The sequence below is a fragment of the Symphalangus syndactylus genome, chromosome 10 (genome assembly GCF_028878055.3).
Source record: "Symphalangus syndactylus isolate Jambi chromosome 10, NHGRI_mSymSyn1-v2.1_pri, whole genome shotgun sequence".
Taxonomy (NCBI): domain Eukaryota; kingdom Metazoa; phylum Chordata; class Mammalia; order Primates; family Hylobatidae; genus Symphalangus; species Symphalangus syndactylus.
Genome location: NC_072432.2, coordinates 112,624,776 through 112,644,183, shown reverse-complemented (window position 1 = coordinate 112,644,183; position 19,408 = coordinate 112,624,776). Strand labels below are relative to the sequence as shown.

The window sequence follows — 19,408 nt, the reverse complement described above, 5'->3', positions numbered from 1 at the left end:
ACTAAATTGCTCAACATTTTTTTAAATGTTGTATTTCAAGAATAGCATATATACTGTAAAATGCATTAATCTTAAGGCGACAGTTTAAAGAATTTCCCAAAGCTAACCATCTTTGTAGCCAACAATGGATAGAGATATAACTGGAACCAGAACTCCAGAAGCCTCCTTTATGATCCTGTCTAGTCATTAACTTTCAAAATATAACCATTTTCCTGATTCTCATTGATTAATTTCATTTAAATCAGTATGGTATGTATGTCCATTGATTCTATTAATCCAATTGCTGGGTGAGCAAGTATGTATATATTCTAGTTTAATAGACACTGGCAAAGAGTTTAATAGAGACACTATACTAATTCACATTCTTATATGCAGTGTATGAAATTTCATGTTGCTCTGTATATTCCTCCAATCCTTGGTAATTTCTGATTTTTTTCTCTTTTTTTCCCTTTTACCAATTCTTGTGGTAGTGAAGTTATTTTCATTTTCCTTATGATTAATAACATTCAGCACAAACTACTTGCACATTTATATACTCTTTTTTGTGAGTATCAATTCAGAACTTTGTCTGAGGAAAATCTCCCCCACCCTCCAGCATTTTTTCTCATTTGCAGGAATTGTGCTATATTTTCATATAAATTGTGTCACATTCAGGTAATTTATGCCTACCCCAAGGTCATTAAGATATTCCACTGTGATGTCTTCTAAAAGCTTTATTTTTTAACTTTTATAATTTGTCTACAATCCAACTGCAATTGATTTTGTATATGGTGTGATGCAAGAGTCAAGATTTACATTTTCCAGATGGATATCCAATTGATCCAGCACTATTTTTGAAGACATGATTTCCCCAAAACATTGCAGTGGCACCTTTGACATAAATCAGGTGTTCATGATCATATATGTGCAGATTCATTTATGATCTCTGTATTTTGTTCCAATGGCTTATTTGTCAGATACTAGTTTTTCCACATTTTCAGCACAGTCAGAAATAGAAGTGTTCACAAACTATTTTTAAGTACCCTTAAGAACATTTAAAACATAACTAATATATTTGACTCTAAAAGTAAAATTTAAATATGATTTAGTTATAAATACGAGGTGTTCTATTGAAAGTGAAATAGAAGAAAATGTTCTATATTTGAAATAACAGAACTATGCTCAATTAAGAGAAAAATAGATTCTCCCTTGAGCACATTATGATTTCATAGTTATTTTTATGAACGCCATCAGTAGAAATTGCTCTATTTTTGTGTTTTGCTAGCATTTTATTTCTACTTGTGGTTACAATAATTCAGTCTATTTTTAGTAATTGTGAACAGTAAAATCATAAAAAGATCAATAGTATCAAGCCACACCCATGTGATTTCGGTAACGTATGAGCTCAAGCAATAATGCCAGACTTGCCACTGAGTGCTCTTCACTCTAGCTATGTTATAATCCAGGTCACTGAAACCAAAAGGCAAGTTGGGAAGCAAAATAGGGTTTACGTTTTATTAATTCTCCCCCAGAGTTACTTAAGTAGAGGGTATAGCCTAATGACCAGTCAAGTCACTATCACTAGGTATTTAAGAGCCAAGAATTTCATTGTGGTAGCTTGATCACCAAAGCCAAGAAGAGAAACAACAAGATAAACAGAATTCAAAATCCAAATAGCCACAGGAACTCAATAAGAAATAACAAGAATTGAGTGGGCCAGGAGGAATTACAGAGCCTGTTAGTGCCGAAGTACACCTGGCCTATAGTCAGAATTAGGGTTGAAAACATGCCTCAGGAGGTAAGATTCATGGGTTGGAAATATACACCATCAAAAGAGTCGCCAATTAGAGCCAGAATCTCCAAAAATGTGAAGTTGCCAGTCATTTTTATTTGTTCATATTTCATGTTTAAAGTTTCGTTTTTAGGTTCTTACATAGTTTATCCTCTTATTCTATATAATTTCAGGAGGGAAGGAAAGACACTGTTCCTGTATCTGTTTATATAAATAAATTATAGTATCTAGAGTTTCTCAGTGATAATCCAGAGGCAGCAAAACATAACTCTCAAAACTTACCAATGCTGTGTGTTTCTGTACTTATTCTTCACAGGGTATAGGTTGTTGATATAAGGATTAATAAGCAAAACTTTACATAAGCACAGCTATTTGTTAGAAATGATCTACTCATATACTCAGGAAAGGTCTTATCCTCAAAATAATCTTTTATTACACTGAGATAGTTTTACTTTTTTTTTTTTCTCCTAGCAATATGGATGAAACCAAATTGTCTTCATTGGGGTTAGAGTCAAAAGTGCTACAATATTTAGTTTACTCAGGACTGAACACTGCCACAAACTATAAGCCTAAGCTTTTATTCCAAGGAATTGTTTTCTGAGGCGTAGCTCCAAAAATTGAGTAATGCAAATGTGATATTTGGCTGTCGCTAGCATGTTGCTTGACTTGGGGTGGTTTTGATAAATTATGTTACCAAGATAATGTTATTTTCTTTTTTTTTTTTCTTTTTTTTGAGACAGAGTGTTGCTCTGTCACCAGGCTGGAGCGCAGTGGCACAATCTCGGCTCACTGCAACCTCCACCTCCCAGGTTCAAGCAGTTCTCTTGCCTCAGCCTCCGAAGTAGCTGGGACTATACGTGCATGCCACCATGCCTGACTAATTTTTTGTATTTTAGTAGAGACGGGGTTTCACCATGTTGGCCAGGATGGTCTCGATCTCCTGGCCTCGTGATCTGGCCACTGTGGCCTCCCAAAGTGCTGGGATTACAGGCGTGAGCCACTGGGCCCTGCCTTCTTATTTAGCATTTGAACACTTGTCATTACTAATGCTATGCTAAATACTTACTTAAATACAAGCAAGAATATCTCCTTTGCCATTCAAGAGATTCAAACATAACTTCCTCTTAATTTGTTTAAGGATTGCTACTGGTCATGTACTTTGTATATTTAAATTGTAATGAGGCTTTTCATGTGTATTGTCAATTCAGATTTTCAATCTGCTATGAAATAACTTCTCCGTGATTAGTACATATTAATTTGGATTATTTTAATAAAGTTGCCCAAGATAGTACCTGATCTGATCAAATACACCCTCCAAAGCTGCTTACTATTTTTCTTCTTACTTTTATGTGGTACCTTTAATGAACATGTAAATTACTTGCCCTTGTGTACCTATAGACCTCACTACTTGGGAAGAACTGTCTTGGTGTCTGTGATGCATGAGACTTGAAATACGTTTAAAACATGCAACAGCTAAACTCTAGGGAGTGTGAAGAAATAGCATATATTTATTTGTTTTGCAAGGAGAATTTTTTATGTTGATATTAGGTTCTGAAGTTTGTGAGTAAAGGATAATTCATATAGTCAAAATTGTGCTCCAAAGAACTTGTCACCATAAAGTATATCATCATATCATTTCTCATTAAATCCAATATATCACCTTTTTCTTCAGTGTTAAAATAGATTATGGTATCTTCAGTTAAATAATAGATGAAGTGGTTGACTTATATCCAGTGGTCATGTTGTTATGTTCCTTAAAATACTAAAATCACATTCAAATCATAACATTCCCACTCTATGAGAGAAACAAAGAAACTAAGAACAATACAGAGCATGGCAGAGCGTGCTCACCTATCTCACATTTTACCTCATATTTTCTTTGAGTCAAAATGATGGGAAAAATTGCTTCTAATACTTAAAACAGTCCCTTGTTTTCCTTGTCTACCTTTCCTTCTATCTAAAAGTCCTGTAATGCAACTCTATTGTACAATGAAAAACACAGTGGCAAAAAATAACTGACCATCAAAATTCATTTCTGCTTTCTCCAGAGCAATAGGATTGTAGCTGGAATGACATTTCCCAGCCATCTTTGCAACTAATTATGGTCACATGACTGAGCTCTTGTAATGAAAGTGATATGTGAAAATTCTATGGTTTGCCCATAAAATTGTGCACATTTGCTTTTCCACACGCTTTTGCTGGCTGGGATGAAGAAAAATAGAGTGACATTACAAGCCACCCATTAAAGATGGTAGAACCACTGTCTGTCTCAATCCCTAAAAGATTATCTAAGAGAACCACCCCCAACACGCACAACTCCCCCCAACACATATACCTCTCCCTACTAGCCTTCAATACGCTACCCAGAACATTAGGAGAGAAATAAATTTTCATATCCCATAATGCACTGAATTATTGTTGAGCACTTCTTCAAACAGCTTATTAACACTAACAAACAAAGCAAAAATCACTGCTCTATTCCTTCCACTAACTTAGCATTTTAATGGTTCTCAGCCTTTTGAGAATAGTCTTTTGATGGTTGGTCCTGAAAATCCAATCAAAATGTGACCTTTTATCATTATGAACAAGGAATTCACACAGTTCTCTACCATCTACCATGGATGGCAGCACTCATAAATAAGTTTTTCTTTTTCAATGCCCAGTCAAATGTTGATCGGCATCATCTCAATATATACCACTCTTGCAGCTCCTCCTGGGCATTGAAGCTCTTAGTGTTGTTTGCTAAAACCAAGGCATTAATATGATCTATTGAGGTCACCTCTGTATACTTGCCAGATTTAGCTAATAAAATATAGGACAGCTGTGGAACTTTGAACTTCAGGAAAAACCAGATCATTCTTTAGCATAAATATATTGGATAAAAAGAAATTGTCCCTACGTCTGATTTAAATGGCTATAACCACCCTTGGACTCTTAATCATCTCAGAATACATCCAGATTACCTGAAATTGACCATGTGTTCTCACTTCTCCAACAAATGTGCACAAATCCACTCAATGCCCTGATCAGGAACCTTAGAAAAGTGTGTTTATCACTAGATGGATCCTGATGTGGATCCTGTACAGCAGAAATGTGTTTCAGCAACCAACAGAAAATACCATCTTTTCATTTGTCTCCTTGCCACTAATATCTTTTATTTTAGTTCTTTGAAAACAATATTTTTGTTGGCTGCTACAGCTGTTAACCTCCCTGCTATTTCTTCCAGGGTTCATCATTGCCTAGCATAGCAGATATATACAACTTACATTCCAGATTCCCATTGTATTCTAGACATTTGTTTCTATTGACAACTTATACACAATAAAAGACATTCTGTCTACCTTCTTCCATGTATGTTTATGGTTGTGCCACCTCATTCTCTGCTTACCTGTGCACAGCATTGCTGTGTACCCATCGAATGACCTTTTTATGTCTTCACATATTTTTTTAAGTCAGTAATTTTGGACATCTCCTCTTTGTTCACTATTGGTCTCCCAAAAAGGGGAATGAGAGTTGCTTCTTGTTTAGTATCCCAAACTTTTGTTCCACTCCAGTGAGTGTGAGTCTCTTCACACTTCCCATTGCACTTTTTGGATTATCCAATGTAAATAAAAATGTTCAAAGTTTCCTCCAAAGAAATAGCACCAAAATTACTGATTTCCATGGAAACCACAATAATAATCAAGCTGTGGGCAATACATTAGCAAATTTAAAATATGTATACAGTCTTTGTATTTTATTCTTTAAAATTATCTTAGCTTATTAATAATATTATATGATAAAATGTCATGCGATGAATATTGGCTTTAAAAATATAAAATAAAACGTTTACAAAATAAAATGTGTCCTAATCCAGCTCTCTCACTCAGTAGCAGTATGTCCTATGGAAAGTTAATTACCTTTCCTAAGTTCCAATTTTCACTTAATTAAAACGAAACTAATAATGGTTGCCCTTCAACTATTTATTCAACTAGTATTTATGAAGCACCTAATATGTACATGTTTAGCTGAATTCTGGGAGTACAAACATTGTTTCTGTATTAAAAGAAATTGTAGTTTAGTAGAGGATACAGGCAAGCAAATAGATAATTATAAAGTTATGAGATGAATTTTATGGGAATGCCAAAGAAAAAATAGCTAACACAGACTTGGGAGGTGAAGCTTGAGGCAGGCAGGCGAGAGATAACAAGCGAACTATATCCTAAAGGATTAATAACAGTTATCAAGGCAAAGAGGAAGAAGGTGGAGGCAGCAAGTCTGCATTTATTTAAAATTAAAGAGTAGCAAGTGATGGAAGGGATTCAAGCAGAGACATGACATGATCAGGCATACACTTTATTAAAACAGCAACAAAAACCTATTTATAGCATAGTAAATAAATCCCAAGACTAGGTAGAGAAGGAAGTTAGTCAGGGATTGTAGTAGTCTAGACAGAGCTGATGGTGACTAAAACTAAAGAAGCAGCGTCAAGAATAATAGGGGAGAGTGCAGAAATAGGTGGTTAGGAGGTGGACCATACAGGGTTTCCAGTTTGATTTTATCAAGGGATGGAGGAAGAGACAGAAATCTGTAAAGGGCCCTAAACTTATGACTTACTAGATCATTCACAAATATGGGAAAATCCAGAAAGGAAACAGGTTGTGGTTTAGTGGGAAAAAAAGATGAGTTCAATTTCCAACCTGTGGTATTTTGAGTAGCTATGTTTCATTGGAATGATATCCTATAGATAGTTGAATTCACTTGCATAAATTTAGTGAATGAATCAGACTCAAGATATTGTTTTGGGGGCCACCAACATTGAAATGCTAGGTGGCGAAACAATCTCCCATGATGAGTGTGTGATACAGCGGAGAGAAAGGAGAGAATCAAGGTTAATACTCAGGGGAGGAGTATCATTTAGGATACAGGAAAAGGGACAGGAGGTCATGAAAGAGACTGAGTAGAAACATCCAGCAAGGAGAAGGAAAATCAAGAGAGCACAGTATACAGTGGAAGCCAAGGAAGAGAGGAGGGGTCACTAGTATCAAATATGGAAAGAGGTCTAGTCAGATAAAGACTAACAAGCACTCTTTGACAAACAAGAGGCTACAGGCTACAAGTGACTGAACACTCTTCTGTATCCTTGTTACAACCATTAAAGGAAATAATAAATATAAAAATATTGTTACCTCCACTGTTCAAAATATGTTTATACCTAATTTCCAAACATATTTCCTTTAAAAAAAAAGTGATTTAAACTCTCTGAGTTTCAGTTTCTGTATCCATAAACTAAGACGAATATTATCATGCAATTTGGCTCCTAATTATACTATAGTAGGAAAGGTCAGCCTTACAAATATTGAGAGAGAGAAAAACCAGAAGGGAGTCTTTTCTGAGTTTTTATATGTTTCAAGTGAGAAAATACAAGTAACTAAACTTTAAATACTTTGAATTTTTGTGGCTATAAAGTAAAATAAATTTTTAAAATTAGACAGCATCTCACATTTTTCTTGATGAGACCATCTGTTTTATCTAGGCCAATATATGATCAGCCCAAGGGAATCAGGGTCTTATTTACTATTGCAGTCAATTCCAAGACACAATAACTTTCAAACACGGAGCATAAATTTGCTGACCAGCTATTATATTGCAGATAGTAGATATCTAGCATGTTGATGCTCAGTCATGCTTCTAAGTATATAATCTTTATTCAATGGCCTTATTTGAGGACGGTCTCTTGAAACATTCCACTCCAGCCATGAATTTCCTTTAGTCTGTAGTAAGGCTAGTCTTAGGTGTAATTATGAATGGGTAAATAATCACAAATACAGCTTCTTTCTTGTTGCCACCTTAGTAAGCTCCTCCTCATTCCAGGTGCTCAGCACTCATGGTCTCTGATCACACTTTCTTATCCATTTCTCTTCTCTGATCATACCTTCAAATTCAGTGACTAGTATGGACCAGCCCTACATCAATTTCAAAATACACCACAGATATCTTTCCTACACTTATGGAATTATACTACACAACTTGAACAAAGTTTCCACTCTTCTTATACTATTCACTAAGAGTTTTCCATGCTTAGGCAAATTTTCCTAATCACTGTATAGGCTTCTTGAATACAGGGAGAGTGTCTTCAACTTCTTCAATATGCTTTTCATAACCCAAAGCATGACATCAGATTTATATCAGGCCTGCTATAATTAAATTATTTAGCAATGATTAGATAATTTTTATTAGTTATTTGATAAGAAGGATTTTTAATTGCCTGGTGGCCAGTATGTGTAGCAGAGTTGAGACTGCAGCATCTTCTTGGTCCTCTATGTGGTCGTAAGTCTCCCTTTTAGGGTTGTCATCCAGGAAAGGATGATATCCTAACACCTAGCATTTAGATTTGCTGGGCTAATCCCATGCTCTCTATTGTAAGCCAACACTAAGGGGGTCCGTGACAAGATCTTGATGTGTTTGCAAGGGTCTGGGCCCAGCGCCAAAACCTGTAGGATTTCCCAAGTTACCTGCTCTTTGTTGAATGATACATGACTTGTTAAGAATTAGCAACTCTAAAGTAGACTGTGCTGTTTAAAAATTAAAAAACAAAAAACAAAATTAGTTACCTGTGAGGCCACATGAAACAAACAAACATGCAAGCCTACCTTTGGAAATAAGGCTGTTGTTCAACTCAACAAGCTACATGTCATATTTTGTTTATCTGAACTATGCTGGTCAGGAGACATATGTTTAGTGCTACATATTCATTATATGATGGAATATTATGCAAATATTAAATATGTTATTAAATACTATATTTGTTGGTGGAATTTGAAAAATAAATGTATTGCCTGGTCCACGTTCTCTGAGAGCTCAAAGTTTATTTCTGATATATATATTATATATATATATATGGAGTGGGGGTACACAATTATAATATGGGGTTAAAGAATGGAAGAAGGAAATAAGTTAAATAGTGCATGATGGAAACCTAACCCAGACTCATGGTAATCGGGTTAATAAGGGATAAAGAAAGCTTTACAGAAGAGTTCACAGATGATACTTCAAGGATAAGAAAATTTTAATTGTGTAAAGAGGAACTAAGGAGATGTCTTGCCATTTTTATTTTCTGGGAGTAGAAAGTGCAAAGATCATGAAACGAGGTGAAAAGAATGACACAGTTGAGGAAGTGCAAATGGTCAGTATGGCTGGAGCCACAAGAAGGAGGAGCAAGTGGTGATAGATAAAAGGATAGAAATAAGGAGTCAAGACCCTGAAGGGTCTTCTATGCTTCTAAGTAATTGCCACATCAGCTCTCTTGGGTGACATCATATTGGTCCTCAACAAATATTTAATACATTGACTACATAAAGACTTACATCCACACACAGGTAGCCAGAATGTTTTCTGTCATCTAAAAATATTTAAATAACTTTTCACTATATTCAATATGTATTTGTTTTTATTATTACTTATGTATTTACTGATCTTAAAACTATTGGAGTGACCAGAAGAGGAGGTTATTCCAATAGCAAATGCTAACACCATGGACTGAGATGGAAAATACAAACCATGTGAATAATGCCTTTTCTATTTTGAGAGCAGAATTTTATTTTTTTTTAAACTTTAAGAAAACATACTTGAAAAGTGGAAAGAAGAGAGAATGACATACCAGAACTCATGGGGGAAAGAGGGAAAAAAACCCTTTCATTACATTAAGTTTCTAAATCAAGAACTCATAATTTTCTCCTGGGTTTCTAAATTTAGTAACATTCCATTCTTAATATCCCTGCCTTGCTCAAAACAAGCACCACTATTTCATATTTTATGAGCACATGCTCTTCCCTTAGTCTATTTACAGTAATATATGTCATAAGGCAGAATCATTCTCAGACACATGCTAAGACAATTTTCCTTCATATTTGCCATCTCTCAAATATTTCAAATTTAAACATTCAGGTACACTTTGAAATAAGTTTTGAATCCATCAGACAGATACAACTTCATTTTCCTTGTGGCATTAAACCTAAGGAAAAAATAGGAATAAGTAACAATAATGCAATATGAATATTATAGTATCTGAATTACTCCATCAAATTAAGTGACTTTAAGTAGTATAAAAAATTCAGAAAGCAGCATGCAACCTATATTTCACAGTAGCTGTCACTATGAAAATATTAGCATGGACAAATGGCATTTCAACTAGAGCTTTACTGACCAAAAATGCTCGAAGGAAAATGTAATTTTTTAAAAAAAAGATGTGTTATAAGCTGTATATATTAACATTCTTTGGCCTAATAATTCCACTCCTTCTTAAAAGAACTCCAAATGTGGGAGTAAAGCATCTTGCTGTCCCCTTTGCTTGGAATGTTCTTCATCAAGAGATACAGTTGACTGCTTCTTCATTTCTCGTCTGTCTCTATTTAAATGTCATGTTCTCAATTATACTTTCCGCGACCACTGATTTAAAATTGCAGCCCATTCCTTCCCCCTTCTTTGCTTTATTTTTCTACGTGCAACTTGTCACTATCAAGCATGCCACATATTTAAATTAATTGTATTGTTTACTGTTTGTCTCCTATCAGGATGTAAATCATATGAAGGCAAGAACCTGTGTCTGTTTGCTTCACTGGCCTATCTCCAGCATCAACAGTACATGGCAAATGATAGGCACTCAGTACATATTTGCTTAGTAAATAAATATATTTTTCATAGAGATGTTCATTACAATTTGTATATTTTAAGTGGCAAAAAATCAAAATCATCTTAAATGTGTAACAATTAAGATGTGGTTATATAAACTAAATAATCCATTATATGATGGAATATTATGCAAATATTAAATATGTTTATAAATATTTATAAAACACAGAGAAATAATTATATTAAAATGTTATGAGAAAAAATATTCCCCAAGTTTGCATAGAATACCAGCACAACTACATTAAAACAAGTAGAAAAAACAACACACAGAAAAGATTTAAAATGGAAGCAGACATTGTTTTAGAATAGCTGTAACTGACAGACATTTGTTTTTCTCCACTGCTTCTATTTTAAAGTTTAGATAATTAGCACAGTATATGCACAGAGGAAAATTAAATCACAAGAAAATACCTTAAAATGTAATTTGTAGGTTTATCAAGAACATTGTCCTTGAGTATGATTTTGCTTATAGTAAAGAATAGTGGGATTATTTCCAAAAATCCATGTCTGTCTAACAGAAAGTGATGGTGAATAAAGTAATTCTTATAATTAAACATAAGCCTATTACATCTTACCTAAGGAAACATCAATTTCTAGGTTTGAAACAATCAAATGAAAAATAGTCTGCTCTGCAGTTTCATATGGTTAAGGAAAATGTAGTGGTTACACACCCTGGGTATCCGTTCAATAGTTAATTTATGATAGCGTTTCATCTTCCCATAGTGAATTCTGAAAAGCCTAATGAAGCAATACTTGAACTGATAGTTGATTTGCAAAACAAATGCAATTTTAATCTTTGCTTAAGTGCTTAAGTAGGTACTTTAAAGTCACCTAATTTGAGAGCTCTTAATAAGAATGATGAAAACAGTACCTTACTTTTCAATGCACGGTCTTTTCCCACCAAGGTATTCTGACATGTAAAATCCCTACATTTTTGAGATAAGACACTTACTACCTTACACCTCACTGGGAATCTGAAGTGGTAGTGTAGTTTTCTGTTTTTTTTGTATAATTATTGCTATATACTCAGGCTTAGATTTATTCACCAAAAAATAGCTGGCCAGTAACCAAGTGGGCAGTAGTTCATTTCTAGTCAAAGATCAATGCTCAATATAATACATTCCATTTATTAAATGTTCCAAATATATTATCTTGGCATATAGACACTGTAAATATTCTCATAGCTGCATTATAAATAGCTTTGTGGGACAAAGGTCAAATCTGAGCCATGAATGCCGTATTGAGGTATTGTTAGTGAGAGACCCTATTACTCAATCCTAGATTAGTGTGAATGGCTAAACAGAATAACTGGAAGGAGTCTCCTCAACATGCTTAAGGCTTTGTGTTGTGGAGGTGTGGGCATGAAGACGTGGGGGTATATGGGTATACGGACCTCCATTGCCACCTTTTATCTAAAAGGTGTACTAGGAATAGGTGGGAGAATGTGAGTATGTTAGTAGTAGGGGAGGAGGAAAAATGAGATTTAAAGAGGAAGAGAGGAAGGGAGAGAGGGAGCCAAACACTAAGAGATGAATGGATGTTAACTCATCAAAGCTTAACTATGTAGTCAGGGTATACCAGAATGTCCAAGCAATTCAGGGGTAAAATTTATTTAATTTTCTCCTCATCATAAAACTTCAACTTCATTTATTATTAGATGTCTTTGCCTTCAGTATCCAAGTCAGTATCTTTAATTTTAGCCATTTTACCTAAGGAGGAAATGACATCTTTGCAGTTTTCGGGAAAGTGACTATACTATAAATTGGGATTTGCTTATACAATGAAATAACATTAAAATGTCCATACTCTTTCAGGGCCCACTGATGTTTGTGTATTTACTCTGATAGAAAAAGACATCCAAGAATCCTAGAATTAAAGTGCCTTTTTGGGGGCTACTAGTGTAACAAGCATTGATATGAGTAGAGTTCAATGGTACAAGAGCACTGCCCCTTAGTTCCATTTAACATGAAACTGAGATTATATAGGTTATGCACAAATAAAGAGGGGATTTGGAGAAAAGTTTTTTGAAGCAAATATGTATTTGTAAATGCTACTAAATATTGAACTCAGATCCAGCAAAATTATGAAGCTGTTGTTAAGAGACCTCTTGAATACTCAAGTTGGTGATTAAGCCTTTAGCTAATGACTTGCTTCTAGACTGTGTTACTGGAAGTCCCAGTTGTGCCTTTCAGGCCTCTTCAGAGCTGTTCAGGAAAAAAGGAGGAGGAGCTGAAATGCTGATCAGCTCTTCTCCTTGTTCTTAGAAGTGCTGACAGAAGATTGGAAGGGAGAAGATAACTGGAATGATTACTTCTAATGTTGTTTGACATCATTCAATGCATGTCAGTCCCTAGAGTATTGCAGATAAAGGATGCCCAACTTAGGTAGATATAAGATGATGGTCTTTAAGAGACCTTCGCTTGGCTTTTCAGAAAGATGCTGAGCCAAGTCTGCATAAGTACCTGAAAAAGCCTCCGCTCCTTTAAGTAGTAAATGAATCCTCAGACACTTGTGTTCCTGAAAGCTTTGAGTTGTGCAATGTTCTGGTGTATCTTAGTCCCAAGATTAGCTGGATTATTAAGTATGTTTCAAAGGATGCTAATTTTCTAAAATCAGTAGATATTAAAACAAACCAAGGAGGCTGGGCGCAGTGGCTCATGCCTGTAATCCTGGCACTTTGGGAGGCTAAGGGGGGAGGATCACTTGAGCTCAGGAAACTAGCCTAGGCAACATGTGGAAACCCGATCTACAAAAAAAACAACAAAATTAGCCAGGCGTGGTGGCACATGCCTGTAATCCCAGCTACTTGGGAGGCTGAGGTAGGAGGATCACCCTGGGAGATGGAGGCTGCAGTGAGCTGTGATTGCGCCACTGCACTCTGGCCTGGGTGACAGAGTGAGACCTTGTCTCAAACAAACAAAAACAAAAACAAATACTGAGGAAATACAGGCTTGATGACCTTGAACATGCCACCTCAAGATATGCTGCTTTGTTATATTGATTATTTATAGCTGAAGGCATTTGAGAAACAGCAGGTGCAGGAAAGTTTCCCTGACCTTCTTCTAAATGCAAATCATAAAATTTCCCATGAGACAGGTGCTTTCCCCGTATCAGAAAGAAAAAAACATTCTTATCACTAGAGACTGGGAGTTGAAGCTGAGATGAATCTGGACAAACCAATCTACTAAAACAACTCATCTTCCATTAATTTCCCCCATATATTTCCTAGTCACTGCCCCACAATTTGCTTCCCCTGTCTTGTCACATCCTCACAACGTTTAACACATTTTTATAAAAGCTATTTAAGCTTTGGGGCCTAACAGCTTATTTGGATTTTTATTTTCTTTATGAAGACTGCTGTGTGTATGGAAAAATATTTAACAAAATTTGTATGCTTTTTTCCCCCATTAGTCTGTCTTACATTAGTTTAATTCTCAGCCACAGAATCTAAGAAGATAGAAGGAAGATTTTCCTCCCCTACATTATTGACAATAATCATCATTATTGATTGAACAGTGAGTGAGCTTATTTCTTAATATAATTACTTCACCAAATTCTCACAATAATGCTACTTCTTTGCCCATTTACAAAGGAAACATTCAGGGTTTTAGCTCTAGCTTCGTCAGTAATTAACCAGATCTTGTATAAACTTCTTACTTTCCCTCCCTTTCTCCTTATGTATACAAATATATACCTGCCCTAATTATGCCACAAAAGTTATACTAAAAATTAAATGATATTCAGAAATAAAGATTTTGAGATAGAAAAATTTGGGTATTTGTAAGTTAATAGAAGTATTGGTCAATAAAGCATTTTAAGCAAAAGGAGAAAAATAATTACAAACAATGAAAATGTGTATATATGCTTATACGAAATGCTGCACCAATGGGAATTCTGCTCATTTGTTTAATTTTTACTCCATTTGCAAATATGTAAATTGGTATTACAAACACAAATGCTATACCAAATAATAGTAATGCTGATTGGTGAATTAAAGTCAAACCCACGTGTTTCTAAAGTATCTCCCATGGTTGGTATTGCTCCTCTGAGAATCGGCAAACTAGAACTACTCAAGTGGATGTAGGAAATAACCTTAAAATACAGCATTGAATATAAATGCCAAGTATGTATGGAATATTTTGAGTTATAATGATTGGGAACATTACTGGTGTGTAGTGGGCAAGGACGCGAGATGTTCTGGCCTGGACAGGATGATCTACCCAATGTGATAGCCCTTTACTCCACACGACTTTCAACCGTTTGGGCAGAAAAATGTGGGATCTCCTTTATTTTAAATAATGAAGAAATACATGAGAGAAAAAAATCCATGATTCTATTGAAAAACCATTAGGAAAATTTAATTTCATGACTTCTTTTCCTTGTTGTTTTTCCCCACTCAATTGTTTCTCCTGTTATTATTTATTTATTTTGATTTCATCACTATCCACTCCAGGTCTGAGCACAGGAATTGTTAGAATACTACATATAGGGATAAGGGCCAACAAATTTGCCAGAAGACTCAGTTTCCTCATTTTTTCTATTTTCATAGACTGAAATTTGTCTTAGCATGCTATCCTTACCTGAGTTAGCTATTTCTCAATTTCTGTTGTCATATATTAATGTCTGCTTAAATGAATACTCATCGTAATACTAGTTCTTATTCTATGTCCACTTGTACCTCTACTCTTAATTTGCCTGTACTTCCTCAGTGGAATTATTGTAAATTCAAGTTTGTTCATTATAACTAACTGCAAGTATTATCTCACTATGCATTTTAGTATCCTAACGCTACAGCCCGTATGAACTGAAATACACAAGAAATTATTATAAATGATTTCTTTTGTGTTGTCTCTGATATTACAGTATCAGAGACATATAAAATTGTATCAATTTTATTTTTAAGGTGAATAGGTAGAGAATAAGAAGGCATTATAAAATATTTGTTATGGAAAAGGCAATGGTGGGTTAGAAAACATTGTCCTAGACCAGGGGTTGGCAAACTTTTTGTTTAAAGGACTGATTGTGAAGATTTTAGGCTCTGTTGGCCACACAGTCTCTGTTGCAACTACTCAACTCTGCTGATATAGTGGGAATGCAACAATAAAACATATACAAAAGAATATAAGTAATTGTGCTAACAATAACTTTTATCTATAAAAACAGGCAGAAGTATTTGGCCTCTGATACTTGGTTTGCCAATCCCTGCTCTATATTCTTTTTTCTCTACTGTGTAGTTTTTCATTATATACATCCACCCACCCACCACACTTGATTTATACTCTATTCCCGGTGAATATAGACTTTGTTTCCATTATTTTGCTTCTGCAAACAATAACCCAGCAAACCTTTTGCACATGTCTGCAAGTGATTCGCCACCTAAAAAAAAATAAATGCTGAATCCTAGGGTATCTTGCCACATTGTTCTTATTTTTGTTTGCTATCTAGGGTATAATTTCTGTCCTTATCTTTATGACCTCCTTTAGGCTTTTGCTCATGCTTTTTAAAAATTCTGGAGTAATCACTTAACTCTTATATATATGTTTTTTACTTTAATTTTGTTTATTCTCTATTTCGCATTACAGTTATACTGCTCAAAACTTAAAAGTCCACAGAAGGTATCCAGTAAAATCTTCCCTTTTCTGTGCTCAGTACCTTGTGGTTCTCTCTGGAAGCAAAGAAGCTCAGCAATACCTTATTTAAATCTCCAAAGACAACCTAAGCATTGTCAAGTAAATATATACACACATACTCTTTCACCACCTCTTTTGTATATAAACGTTAGCATACTATATATACACAATTAATCTTGCTTATTTCATTTCACAATATGTCTTGGAAATTATAATAAATGCATAAATTGGCAATGCCTAGAGGCAATTTTGATTGTCACAACTGGGTAGTGGGTGTTACTGGCATTTAGTGGGTAGAGATCAGAGACGTTGCTAAACATCTGGCAATATACAGGGCAGCCTCCATAACTTATGATTATCCAGCCCCAAACTTCAGTCATCCCAAGGTTGAGGAACTCTACTTAAATGATATTGTATCAGGTGTCAGTCACGTTTTTCAAATCTCCTATAGTCTAAAAATATTGATGTGCAAGTTTATCAGTTTCTGATACTGTGTTATAACAGCTATTTTTATTTTCTAAAGTAAGTTTCTCCCTCTCTCTTTCCCTATGTATATACACATGCACACATAACACACACATATATAAGTACATATATTTATTATGGTTATATCTTCTTAATAGTTTCTTTTATTAACATGTAATATTACTTACTAGCCCTATTAGTATCTTCGTCTTAAATTTTATATCTCAGCTATTTATATTCTTGCACCTCTTTTCTTTTGGTTAGTATTTACATGACAGATCTTTTTTCCAATTCCTCTAGTAGTTTTGTATTAGATTTAATTCTATAACTGGCATATTTTTGACTTTAAAAAATCCATTGACTGTCACTTATTTTAGCATGTGAGTTACTACCCAGTAAGTGTTTACATTTGAATATTTGTCATATATCTTGATTTACTGCTGTTATTTTTCATCTTCTAATCCCCATATTTTTCTTCCTCATTCGTTTTTCTCCTTTCCTTTTCCTTGTGGATTAGTAATATTTCATATTTTCCTTAGGTTTTTTTTTCTGGTTGTTTTGAAATCACTGGGTCCATTAATAGTTTCTTTTTTATTTTTGCACAGTTACTTTAAAAATTTTAATACACACAACTAATTACAAAGTTTTCTAACAATATTTCCTAGGTTCTAATGTATTTACTCTGAACATGTTAAAAGGTGACACACTGCTTTTTAGCCACCTACCATCACCTCCATATGGTCATCATTGTTCAGAATTTTGGTTTCTACGTATTTAAAAAACATAAAACACCTTAATATACTTTCAGTCAATAGTTAATTAAATTTATCAACATGTTTTAGCAGTATCTGTTATAATTTGTTTTTATTCAGTCCATCGAAGTGGTCTGGGGAAGAATGAGTTCTGAGGTAAAAATAAATTTGAGAGGTGCTGGATTAATCATATTTAAATAAATTTCTTTATCATTAAATTTCTTAGAAGACCTACAGTGCCAAAGTGTATTGTGACTCTCCAAAGGAGATATATCATCTCCCAAATTTGACTGTGGGTCCTTTCTTCATGAAACATTTGAATTATTTCTCAATTTAAAATAATCATATTGCCTTATATTTTTGTATGGAGTTGACATGAATACCAAAATATTTTTTAAAACATCATCTTGTAGTTCTATGAACACCTTTCCTTCCCAGACCCTTTTTGTACTACTTTTTAACAATTCTGCCCTAATTGATTATAAGATGCCAAATTAATAATACTATTCCAGAAATAGAAAATAAACAGTATGCTAAATATACATGTAAATTTTACCACACATATTAATTTAGTAAATATATATTTTTTATTATACTTTAAGTTCTAGGGTACATGTGCACAATGTGCAGGTTTGTTACATATGTGTACATGCGCCATGTTGGTGTGCTGCACCCATTAACTCGTCATTTACATTAGGTATATCTCCTAATGCTATCCCTCCCACCTAACCCCACCGCATGACAGGCCCTGCTGTGTGATGTTCCCCACCCTGTGTCCAAGTGTTCTCATTGTTCAATTCCCACCTATGAGTGAGAACATGGGGTGTTTGGTTTTCTGTCCTTGCAATAGTTTGCTCAGAATGATGGTTTCCAGCTTCATCCATGTCCCTACAAACGACATGAACTCATCCTTTTTTATGGCTGCATAGTATTCCATGGTGTATATGTGCCACATTTTCTTAATCCAGTCTATCATTGATGGACATTTGGGTTGGTTCCAAGTCTTTGCTGTTGTGAATAGTGCTGCAATAAACATATGTGTGCATGTGTCTTTATAGCAGCATGATTTATAGTCCTCTGGGTATATACCAAGTAATGAGATGGCTGGGTCAAATGGTATTTCTAGTTCTAGATCCTTGAGGAATCACCATACTGTCTTCCACAATTGGTGAACTAGTTTACAGTCCCACCAACAGTGTAAAAGTGTTTCTATTTCTCCACATCCTCTCCAGCACCTGTTGTTTCCTGACTTTTTAATGATGGCCATTCTAACTGGTGTGAGATGGCACCTCATTGTGGTTTTGATTTGCATTTCTCTGATGTCCAGTGATGATGAGCATTTTTTCATGTGTCTTTTGGCTGCATAAATGTCTTCTTTTGAGAAGTGTCTATTCATATCCTTTGCCCCCTTTTTGATGGGGTTGTTTGATTTTTTTCTTGTAAATTTGTTTAAGTTTCTTGTAGATTCTGGATATTAGTCCTTTGTCAGACGGGCAGATTGTAAAAATTTTCTCCCATTCTGTAGGTTGCCTATTCACTCTGATGGTAGTTTCTTTTGCTGTGCAGAAGCTCTTTAGTTTAATTAGATCCCATTTGTCAATTTTGGCTTTTGTTGCCATTGCTTTTGGTGTTTTAGACATGAAGTCCTTGCCCATGCCTATGTCCTGAATGGTATTGCCTAGGTTTTCTTCTAGGGTTTTTATGGTTTTAGGTCTAACATTTAAATCTTTAATCCATCTTGAATTAATTTTTGTATAAGGTGTAAGGAAGGGATCCAGTTTCAGCTTTCTACATATGGCTAGCCAGTTTTCCCAGCACCATTTATTAAATAGGGAATCCTTTCCCCATTAGTTGTTTTTCTCAGGTTTGTCAAAGATCAGATGGTTGTAGATGTGTGGTATTATTTCTGAGGGCTCTGTTCTGTTCCATTGGTCTATATATCTGTTTTGGTACCAGTACCATGCTGTTTTGGTTACTGTAACCTTGTAGTATAGTCTGAGGTCAGGTAGCGTGATGCCTCCAGCTTTATTCTTTTGGCTTAGGATTAACTTGGCAATGCAGGCTCTTTTTTGGTTCCGTATGAACTTTAAAGCAGTTTTTTCCAATTCTGTGAAGAAAGT

General features: G+C 34.8%; 1 protein-coding gene across 1 annotated transcript in view; it reads right to left on the bottom strand.

The window, feature by feature from the left end:
- Nucleotides 1–19,408, bottom strand: part of KCNH8 (potassium voltage-gated channel subfamily H member 8) — a 373,450-nt gene that overhangs the window by 154,318 nt on the left and 199,724 nt on the right. The window lies entirely within an intron of this gene.